Raw genomic sequence first — 12,602 nt, 5'->3', positions numbered from 1 at the left:
CCTATCCACCAAGCGCTGGAATGTAGCTGAGGCATTCTTCATCCCAAACGGCATTACCCTAAACTGATATAAGCCGAATGGGGTGACGAATGCCGACTTGGGGATAGCCTCCGGGGCCAGGGGAATCTGCCAGTAACCTTTGCAGAGGTCAATAGTGGTCAGGTAATTTCCCCTGGCTATACGATCGAGTAGCTCGTCTACCCTGGGCATAGGGTAAGCGTCCGTCACGGTCTTTTCATTGAGCCTCCGATAGTCTACGCAGAACCGGGTGGTCCCATCTTTCTTGGGCACCAAGACAACTGGGGAGGCCCAGGGACTATCGGAGGGCTCAATTACCCTGAGTTGGAGCATCTCATCGATCTCCTTCTTCATTCCTATCCTAACTGCTTCGGGGATTCGGTACGGAGCCTGGCGCAAGGGAGCTTGTCCCGGAGTATCTACCTGGTGGGTGGTTAAAGTAGTGTACCCTGGCTTCGGGGAGAAGGTGAGGTGTTTGGACTGTAGGAGTTGGTTGAGCTGCTCCCTTTCAGTGGGGCTAAGTCGGTCTCCTATCTGAACCTGAGCCACTATACCTGTGGGGAGACTCTTTTCTAATAGGTCTGGAATGGGTAGACTGTCGGGGCCTTCCTGAGGGGAACAACATACGGCCGTCACGTTCTCTGGTCGCTCAAAATATTCCTTGAGCATGTTTACATGGAATGTCTTTCTAAGATTGTTGTCGTGGCAGCTAGCTATCACATAAGTGGTGTCTCCCCTTTTCTCTACGATCTGGTAGGGGCCCTGCCAGGACGCCTGCAATTTGTCTGTCTTCACCGGCTTAAGTACTAACACCTTTTGTCCTATGGTAAAGATTCTCTTTCGGGCCCCCCGATCGTACCATACTTTCTGTCTTCTCTGGGCCGACTGGAGATTAGCCCGCACGGATTTGGCTAATTGCTCCATTCGGTCCCTGAGTTCCAGCACATATGGCACAATGGGGACACCGTCAGTCTCCATCTCTCCCTCCCAGTGCTCCCGGATCAGGTTTAGGGGTCCCCGTACCTTTCTTCCGTAGAGCAACCCGAAGGGAGAGAACCCTGTCGTTTCCTGGGGCACCTCCCGATAAGCAAAAAGGAGGTGCGGCAGGAAGCGTTCCCAGTCTCGGTATTCCTGAGTGAACGTCTTGAGCATTTGCTTGAGGGTCCCATTGAACCTCTCACACAGCCCGTTCGTCTGGGGGTGGTATGGGGAGCTCAGGAGGGACTTAATTTTGCAAACCTGCCAGAGTTGTTGGGTCAATTCAGCCGTAAATTGGGTGCCTCGGTCGGATAGGATTTCTTTTGGAAATCCTACCCGGGAGAACACCTGTACTAGTGCATTCGCTACCGTATCCGCTTGTATGTTGGATAGGGCGACAACCTCTGGGTACCTGGTAGCGTAGTCCACTACGGTAAGAATGTAGCGCTTACCGGAGGGACTAGGGGTAGCCAGTGGTCCCACTAGGTCAATAGCAACCCGGCTGAAGGGTTCCTCTACAATGGGCATATTTACTAGATGGGCTTTAGGGTGATCGCCTCGCCTTCCTACTCGTTGACACACATCGCAGGTGTTACAGTAAGTTCTAACGTCAGCGTGTACCCCTGGCCAAAAGAACGTGTGAGTAATGCGGTGTAGGGTACGGGTTACAGCTAGGTGGCCTGCTAAGGGGATGTCATGGCCTATCTTGAGGATTTCTTGACGGTATTTGTGGGGCACTACCAGCTGTCGCCTACGCTGTCCCCTTTTCTCTGTCCAGCGGTATAGTTTCCCTTTTTCCCATAAGAATGTTTCATTATCTGCCCCGCCCCCTCCGGTCTCTGCTCGTTCCCGGTACTTTTGTAAGGTCGGGTCAGTCTTAGACTCTGTCTCGAAAGCATCTGGGGTGTCCCAGGGTATGGGGCCTAACATGTCAGGCAATGTCGGGGTAGGTCTTACCTGTGTCTCCCGCACTGGTGAGAGTTCTCGCTCCGTCCGGGCTTGGGCCCGTGTAGTCACTGGGTCCGCCTCGTTGTTGCATACTGGAGCATAGGCAGAAGTCATGGGGCCCAAATCATTGCCCAGTAGTACTTCGGCAGGTAAATTATCCATTATGCCCACGTTCACAGCCCCCTTTCCCGCTCCCCAATCAAGATGCACTTTAGCTGTTGGAATTTTGTACACATCCCCCCCCGCCACTCTAACGGCCACAGTCTGTCCAGATCGCTTGTGCTCCGGCACCAAATGACTCTGTACCAGCGTGATAGTAGCCCCTGTGTCTCTCAATCCCTCGGTAGATCGCCCCTCGAGCCATACCTTCTGCCGATGGTGCTGGCGGTTATCTGAGGCAGCATATACAGGGTCCGCCTCGTGAAGCGGCCCCAAATATTCCTCCATAGGGGCCTCTTGGTTAACACAGAGGGTCCGGGCCGGACGATATGCCCCAGAGGGGTAATTGTAATTCCTGGGTGTCTGGTGCGTATTAAGGGGGCAGCTAGCCATGAAATGCCCTGGTTGCTTGCATCGGTGGCAAGTCGGTCTGGGACGCTCAGAGCTGTTATTGGGTGGTCCTGAGTGTCGGGCGGGCCCTGCGGGCACCGGGGCTCGGAATTCAGCACGAGGGGGTGCACGGTAAACCTCTCTGGGTTCGTGAAGACGGGAGTCATAATGTTCATCGGCCAATTTGGCTGCTTCTTCTAAGGTAGAAGGTCGCCTGTCTCGCAGCCATTCCTTCCCTTGCTGTTCCATGCCATTATAAAAATGTTCTAAGAGAAACAATTGTAAAATTTCCTCACCAGTCACCGCTTTACTTCCGCTCATCCAGTGATTTGCCGCTCTCCGCATTCGGTGCGCCCATTCCATATGGGTATCGTTAGGCTTCTTTTTCGTGCCCCGAAACTGTCGGCGATACGCGTCCGGAGTTACTGCGTACCGTCGCAACAGTGTCTCCTTAACTAGCTCATACTGTGTCACTTCCTCAGAACCCAGAGTACGAAAGGCTTCCAGGGCTCGCCCGGATAGTTTCCCAGACAATATCGTGGGCCACTCCCTGTTGGGAATCTGGTGCAGGGCACATTGCCTTTCGAAGTCCGCCAAATATTCATCAATCCCTGTCTCGCTCTCTAGGAAGGGTCGAAATGCCGCATAGGGTATCTTGGGCCTCCCAGCATTTTCGACAGGGATGATTACCTGCGGGGCTTCAGCATTGCGGTGTGCGTTCGCTAGGTTGAGTTCGTGGGCTCGAGTCTCTCGTATATCCTTGTCCGCTTCCGCCATCAACTGCTGTACCAATTCCATGGAGGGGTTCGGCCCGTACAGTGAGAGCCTCTCCCGAACAATCCTGTTTTTTTCGTCACTAATCGTGGTCGGTGTTTCCGCCATTGTGAAGCTCTGATCCAGTTCGGTCAATTCTGCGATCAGCTCTCTCCTCGGCCGGTTGCTGGCGTACCCCCCTCTGCTTTCAAGTAAATCCTTTAGGGTTGTACGCTTCAATTTTTCGTAAGCGCTCTCCATCCGTTCTGTACCTCTCCTAGGAAATCCAGGAAAAATCCCACCGCTGCCGCCAAATGTTACGGTTACCCTTAGTCTCGCTGAGAGATGGACCGCTTAGTAGCCTGGATTCCTATTGCTGAAGAGGGGAGAAACTGCTTTCCATAGTATTCTATATGAGTCTCGCAAATGTAGAATAATCCCCCTTAGCTGTAGTACAGCTAGGATACCCTTCTGCCCACAAAAACGAGTCAACGCTGCGATTGAGGGACAACCAAGAACTGAGGACTGGGATGCCCAGCCTGCTTTTTATTTAGGTTACATGCACACAGGGCACTCCCAGGGGGGGAAGCATAAAATCCCCCATCACACATTTAGACAAAGCCCTTGGACAGGCCACCGCAGATAACAAGTACACACAAGAAAACAATTGAGTCCTTCTTATCACCTAGCAGTGAATGCTTATCACAAACTTAATTACAGTACACAATATGCTAGGAAACCTGCCTCAGAAAATAGTTTTCTCAAAACTGAACAGAGTTAACCCTTTATGAAATGATACTTGTTACAGTTTTCTTGGAGCCCTTCTTAGGCGCTGGCTTGGCTGGTTCAGGCATTGCTGCTGGGAAATAAGTTTCTTCACAACAAAATAACTAATGCTTCTGTAACAGAGCTTTAGTGAATCATTTACATAGAATAACATAGGAACTGGTAAAGCTGGAGAGGCTGGAGGGAGCTTTAGTGAATCAGTTACATAGAATAACAAAGGAACTAGTGAAGCGGGAGAGGCTGGAGAGAGCTTTAGTGAATCAGTTACATAGAATAACATAGAAACTGGTGAAGCTGGAGAGGCCGGAGGGAGGTTTAGTGAATCAGTTACATAGAATAACATAGGAGCTGGTGAAGCTGGAGAGGCTGGAGAGAGCTTTAGTGAATCAGTTACATAGAATAACATAGGAATTGGTGAAGCTGGAGAGGCTGGAGGGAGCTTAAGTGAATCAGTTACATAGGATAACATAGGAACTGGTGAAGCTGGAGATGCTGGAGGGAGCTTTAGTGAATCAGTTACATAGAATAACATAGGAACTGGTGAAGCGGGAGAGGCTGGAGGGAGCTTTAGTGAATCCGTTACATAGAATAACATAGGAACTGGTGAAGCTGGAGAGGCTGGGGGGAGCTTTAGTGAATCAGTTACATAGAATAACATAGCAACTGGTGAAGCTGGAGAGGCTGGAGGGAGCTTTAGTAAATAAGTTACATAGAATAACATAGGAACTGGTGCAGCTGGAGAGGCTTGAGGGAGCTTTAGTGAATCCGTTACATAGAATAACATAGGAACTGGAGAGGCTGGAGAGAGCTTTAGTGAATCAGTTACATAGAATAACATAGGAACTGGTGAAGCTGGAGAGGCTGGAGGGCGCTTTAGTGAATCAGTTACATAGAATAACATAGGAACTGGTGAAGCTGGAGAGAGCTTTAGTGAATCAGTTACATAGAATAACATAGGGGCTGGTGAAGATGGAGAGGCTGGAGGGAGCTTTAGTGAATCAGTAACATAGAATAACATAAGAACTGGTGAAGCTGGAGAGGCTGGAGGGAGCTTTAGTGAATCAGTTACATAGAATAACATAGGGGCTGGTGAAGATGTAGAGGCTGGAGGGAGCTTTAGTGAATCAGTTACATAGAATAACATAGGAACTGGTGAAGCGGGAGAGGCTGGAGGGAGCTTTAGTGAATCAGTTACATAGAATAACAGGAACTGGTGAAGCTGGAGAGGCTGGAGGGAGCTTTAGTGAATCAGTTACATAGAATAACATAGGGACTGGTGAAGCTGGAGAGTCTGGAGGGAGCTTTAGTGAATCAGTTTAATAGAATAACATAGGAACTGGTGAAGCGGGAGAGGCTGGAGGGAGCTTTAGTAAATCAGTTACATAGAATAACATAGGAACTGGTGAAGCGGGAGAGGCTGGAGGGAGCTTTAGTGAATCATTTACATAGAATAACATAGGAACTGGTAAAGCTGGAGAGGCTGGAGGGAGCTTTAGTGAATCAGTTACATAGAATAACAAAGGAACTAGTGAAGCGGGAGAGGCTGGAGAGAGCTTTAGTGAATCAGTTACATAGAATAACATAGAAACTGGTGAAGCTGGAGAGGCCGGAGGGAGGTTTAGTGAATCAGTTACATAGAATAACATAGGAGCTGGTGAAGCTGGAGAGGCTGGAGAGAGCTTTAGTGAATCAGTTACATAGAATAACATAGGAATTGGTGAAGCTGGAGAGGCTGGAGGGAGCTTTAGTGAATCAATTACATAGAATAACATAGGAACTGCTGAAGCTGGAGATGCTGGAGGGAGCTTTAGTGAATCAGTTACTTAGAATAACATAGGAACTGCTGAAGCTGGAGAGGCTGGAGGGAGCTTTAGTGAATCAATTACATAGAATAACATAGGAACTGGTGAAGCTGGAGAAGCTGGAGAGAGCTTAGTGAATCAATTACATAGAATAACATAGGAACTGCTGAAGCTGGAGAGGCTGGAGGGAGCTTTAGTGAATCAGTTACATAGAATAACATAGGAACTGGTGAAGCTGGAGAAGCTGAAGAGAGCTTTAGTGCATCAGTTACATAGAATAACATAGGAACTGGTGAAGCTGGAGAGGCTGGAGGGAGCTTTAGTGAATCAGTTACATAGAATAACAGGAACTGGTGAAGCTGGAGAGGCTGGAGGGAGCTTTAGTGAATCAGTTACATAGAATAACATAGGAACTGGTGAAGCTGGAGAGGCTGGAGGGAGCATTAGTGAATCAGTTACATAGAATAACATAGGAACTGGTGAAGCTGGAGAGGCTGGAGGGAGCTTTAGTGAATCAGTTACATAGAATAACAGGAACTGGTGAAGCTGGAGAGGCTGGAGGGAGCTTTAGTGAATCAGTTACATAGAATAACATAGGAACTGGTGAAGCTGGAGAGGCTGGAGGGAGCATTAGTGAATCAGTTACATAGAATAACATAGGAACTGGTGAAGCTGGAGAGGCTGGAGGGAGCTTTAGTGAATCAGTTACATAGAATATCAAAGGGACTGGTGAAGCTGGAGAGGCTGGAGGGAGCTTTAGTGAATCAGTTATATAGAATAACATAGGGACTGGTGAAGCTGGAGAGGCCGGAGGGAGGTTTAGTGAATCAGTTACATAGAATAACATAGGAACTAGTGAAGCTGGAGAGGCTGAAGGGAGCTTTAGTGAATCAGTTACATAGAATAACATAGGAGCTGGTGAAGCTGGAGAGGCTGGAGGGAGCTTTAGTGAATCAGTTACATAGAATAACATAGGAACTGGTGAAGCTGGAGAGGCTGGATGGAGCTTTAGTGAATCAGTTACATAGAATAACATAGGGGCGGGTGAAGATGGAGAGGCTGGAGGGAGCTTTAGTGAATCAGTTGCATAGAATAACATAGGAACTGGTGAAGCGGGAGAGGCTGGAGGGACCTTAAGTGAATCAGTTACATAGAATAACATAGGAACTGGTGAGGCTGGAGAGGCTGGAGGAGCTTTAGTGAATCAGTTACATAGAATAACATAGGAACCGGTGTAGCTGGAGAGGCTGGAGGGAGCTTTAGTGAATCAGTTACATAGAATAACATAGGATCTGGTGAAGCTGGAGAGGCTGGAGGGAGCTTTAGTGAATCAGTTACATAGAATAACATAGGAACTGGTGAAGCTGGAGAGGCTGGAGGGAGCTTTAGTGAATCAGTTGCATAGAATAACATAGGAACTGGTGAAGCGGGAGAGGCTGGAGGGACCTTAAGTGAATCAGTTACATAGAATAACATAGGAACTGGTGAGGCTGGAGAGGCTGGAGGAGCTTTAGTGAATCAGTTACATAGAATAACATAGGAACCGGTGTAGCTGGAGAGGCTGGAGGGAGCTTTAGTGAATCAGTTACATAGAATAACATAGGATCTGGTGAAGCTGGAGAGGCTGGAGGGAGTTTTAGTGAATCAGTTACATAGAATAACATAGGAACTGGTGCAGCTGGAGAGGCTGGAGGGAGCTTTAGTGAATCAGTTACATAGAATAAAATGGGAACTGGTGAAGCTGGAGAGGTTGGAGGGAGCTTTAGTGAATCAGTTACATAGAATAACATAGGAACTGGTGAAGCTGGAGAGGCTGGAGGGAGCTTTAGTGAATCAGTTACATAGAATAACATAGGAACTGGTGAAGCTGGAGAGGCTGGAGGGAGCTTTAGTGAATCAGTTACATAGAATAACAGGAACTGGTGAAGCTGGAGAGGCTGGAGGGAGCTTTAGTGAATCAGTTACATAGAATAACATAGGAACTGGTGAAGCTGGAGAGGCTGGAGGGAGCATTAGTGAATCAGTTACATAGAATAACATAGGAACTGGTGAAGCTGGAGAGGCTGGAGGGAGCTTTAGTGAATCAGTTACATAGAATAACAGGAACTGGTGAAGCTGGAGAGGCTGGAGGGAGCTTTAGTGAATCAGTTACATAGAATAACATAGGAACTGGTGAAGCTGGAGAGGCTGGAGGGAGCTTTAGTGAATCAGTTACATAGAATAACAAAGGGACTGGTGAAGCTGGAGAGGCTGGAGGGAGCTTTAGTGAATCAGTTACATAGAATAACATAGGGACTGGTGAAGCTGGAGAGGCCGGAGGGAGGTTTAGTGAATCAGTTACATAGAATAACATAGGAACTAGTGAAGCTGGAGAAGCTGAAGGGAGCTTTAGTGAATCAGTTACATAGAATAACATAGGAGCTGGTGAAGCTGGAGAGGCTGGAGGGAGCTTTAGTGAATCAGTTACATAGAATAACATAGGAACTGGTGAAGCTGGAGAGGCTGGAGGGAGCTTTAGTGAATCAGTTACATAGAATAACATAGGGGCGGGTGAAGATGGAGAGGCTGGAGGGAGCTTTAGTGAATCAGTTGCATAGAATAACATAGGAACTGGTGAAGCGGGAGAGGCTGGAGGGACCTTAAGTGAATCAGTTACATAGAATAACATAGGAACTGGTGAGGCTGGAGAGGCTGGAGGAGCTTTAGTGAATCAGTTACATAGAATAACATAGGAACCGGTGTAGCTGGAGAGGCTGGAGGGAGCTTTAGTGAATCAGTTACATAGAATAACATAGGATCTGGTGAAGCTGGAGAGGCTGGAGGGAGCTTTAGTGAATCAGTTACATAGAATAACATAGGAACTGGTGCAGCTGGAGATGCTGGAGGGAGCTTTAGTGAATCAGTTACATAGAATAAAATGGGAACTGGTGAAGCTGGAGAGGTTGGAGGGAGCTTTAGTGAATCAGTTACATAGAATAACATAGGAACTGGTGCAGCTGGAGAGGCTGGAGGGAGCTTTAGTGAATCAGTTACATAGAATAACATAGGAACTGGTGAAGCTGGAGAGGCTGGAGGGAGCTTTAGTGAATCAGTTACATAGAATAACATAGGAACTGGTGAAGCTGGAGAGGCTGGAGGGAGCTTTAGTGAATCAGTTACATAGAATAACATAGGAACTGGTGAAGCTGGAGAGGCTGGAGGGAGCTTTAGTGAATCAGTTACATAGAATAACATAGGATCTGGTGCAGCTGGAGAGGCTGGAGGGACCTTTAGTGAATCAGTTACATAGAATAACATAGGAACTGGTGAAGCTGGAGAGGCTGGAGGGAGCTTTAGTGAATCAGGTACATAGAATAACATAGGAACTAGTGAAGCTGGAGAGGCTGGAGGGAGCTTTAGTGAATCAGTTACATAGAATAACATAGGAACTGGTGAAGCTGGAGAGGCTGGAGGGAGCTTTAGTGAATCAGTTACATAGAATAACATAGGAACTGGTGAAGCTGGAGAACATTAGTAGTGATTTCCCCCTAGTAATAGGTATCACAAGCATATACAGAGAGTAACTCACAATGAATAATCAGAATAAAACAAACACACAATACATGATTAATACGTATAGTATATCCACTAGCATTTACAAATACATAAAACGACACGGATACATAATAGAACATGCAGATTGCCAGATACAATAGCACACACACAAACTCATGCACACCTTTTCTCACACACACAAACTCATGCACACCTTTTCTCACACACACAAACTCATGCACACCTTTTCTCACACACACAAACTCATGCACACCTTTTCTCACACACACAAACTCATGCACACTTTTTTCACACACACAAACTCATGCACACTTTTTTCACACACACAAACTCATGCACACCTTTTCTCACACACACAAACTCATGCACACTTTTCTCACACACACAAACTCATGCACACCTTTTCTCACACACACAAACTCATGCACACCTTTTCTCACACACACAAACTCATGCACACCTTTTCTCACACACACACAAACTCATGCACACATTTTCTCACACACTCATGCACACTTTTCTCACACACACACACAGAAACTCATGCACACCTTTTCTCACACAAACTCATGCACACCTTTTCTCACACACACAAACTCATGCACACCTTTTCTCACACACAAACTCATGCAAACCTTTTCTCACACACACAAACTCATGCACACCTTTTCTCACACACACAAACTCATGCACACCTTTTCTCACACACAAACTCATGCACACCTTTTCTCACACACACAAACTCATGCACACCTTTTCTCACACACACACAAACTCATGCACACCTTTTCTCACACACACAAACTCATGCACACCTTTTCTCACACACAAACTCATGCACACCTTTTCTCACACACAAACTCATGCACACCTTTTCTCACACAAACTCATGCACACCTTTTCTCACACACAAACTCATGCACACCTTTTCTCACACGCACAAACTCATGCACACCTTTTCTCACACACACAAACTCATGCACACCTTTTCTCACACACACACAAACTCATGCACACCTTTTCTCACACACACAAACTCATGCACACCTTTTCTCACACACACAAACTCATGCACACCTTTTCTCACACACACAAACTCATGCACACCTTTTCTCACACACACAAACTTATGCACACCTTTTCTCACACACAAACTCATGCACACCTTTTCTCACACACAAACTCATGCACACCTTTTCTCACACACACAAACTCATGCACACCTTTTCTCACACACAAACTCATGCACACCTTTTCTCACACACACAAACTCATGCACACCTTTTCTCACACACAAACTCATGCACACCTTTTCTCACACACAAACTCATGCGCACCTTTTCTCACACAAACTCATGCACACCTTTTCTCACACACAAACTCATGCACACCTTTTCTCACACACAAACTCATGCACACCTTTTCTCACACACAAACTCATGCACACCTTTTCTCACACACAAACTCATGCACACCTTTCCTCACACACACAAACTCATGCACACCTTTTCTCACACACAAACTCATGCACACCTTTTCTCACACACAAACTCATGCACACCTTTTCTCACACACAAACTCATGCGCACCTTTTCTCACACAAACTCATGCACACCTTTTCTCACACACAAACTCATGCACACCTTTTCTCACACACAAACTCATGCACACCTTTTCTCACACACAAACTCATGCACACCTTTTCTCACACACAAACTCATGCACACCTTTTCTCACACACAAACTCATGCACACCTTTTCTCACACACAAACTCATGCACACCTTTTCTCACACACAAACTCATGCACACCTTTTCTCACACACAAACTCATGCACACCTTTTCTCACACACAAACTCATGCACACCTTTTCTCACACACAAACTCATGCACACCTTTTCTCACACACACAAACTCATGCACACCTTTTCTCACACACACAAACTCATGCACACCTTTTCTCACACACACAAACTCATGCGCACCTTTTCTCACACACACAAACTCATGCACACCTTTTCTCACACACAAACTCATGCGCACCTTTTCTCACACACACAAACTCATGCACACCTTTTCTCACACACTTATACATTAGCATATAAACATCCACTCACTGTCACAGACAGCACACAGTAACACTATCACACCCACTGGATATCACACACAAAACACATACATTTATATTCATACACATTCACACATGAATACACACACAAACACACCTTTTCTCACACACACACACATATATATATATACATACATGAGCAAGTAAACACACACCCACTCACTGTCACATACAGCACACAGTAACACTATCACACCCACTGGATATCACACACAAAACACATACATTTATATTCATACACATTCACACATGAATACACACACAAACACACCTTTTCTCACACACACACATATATATATACATACATGAGCAAGTAAACACACACCCACTCACTGTCACATACAGCACACAGAAACACACAGTAGCACACCTTTTCTCACACACACAAACTCATGCACACCTTTTCTCACACACACACAAACTCATGCACACCTTTTCTCACACACACAAACTCATGCACACCTTTCCTTACACACACAAACTCATGCACACCTTCTCTCACACACACAAACTCATGCACACCTTTTCTCACACACACAAACTCATGCACACCTTTTCTCACACACACACAAACTCATGCACACCTTTCCTTACACACACAAACTCATGCACACCTTCTCTCACACACACAAACTCATGCACACCTTCTCTCACACACACAAGCTCATGCACACCTTTTCTCACACACACAAACTCATGCACACCTTTTCTCACACACACACAAACTCATGCACACCTTTCCTTACACACACAAACTCATGCACACCTTTTCTCACACACACAAACTCATGCACACCTTTTCTCACACACACACACACAAACTCATGCACACCTTTTCTCACACACACAAACTCATGCACACTTTTCTCACACACACACACACAAACTCATGCACACCTTTTCTCACACACACAAACTCATGCGCACCTTTTCTCACACACACAAACTCATGCACACCTTTTCTCACACACACAAACTCATGCGCACCTTTTCTCACACACACAAACTCATGCACACCTTTTCTCACACACACAAACTCATGCGCACCTTTTCTCACACGCACAAACTCATGCACACCTTTTCTC

This window comes from Bombina bombina, chromosome 7, assembly GCF_027579735.1.
Source record: "Bombina bombina isolate aBomBom1 chromosome 7, aBomBom1.pri, whole genome shotgun sequence".
Classification (NCBI taxonomy): Eukaryota; Metazoa; Chordata; class Amphibia; order Anura; family Bombinatoridae; genus Bombina; species Bombina bombina.
Note: the sequence above shows the minus strand (reverse complement) of the source record.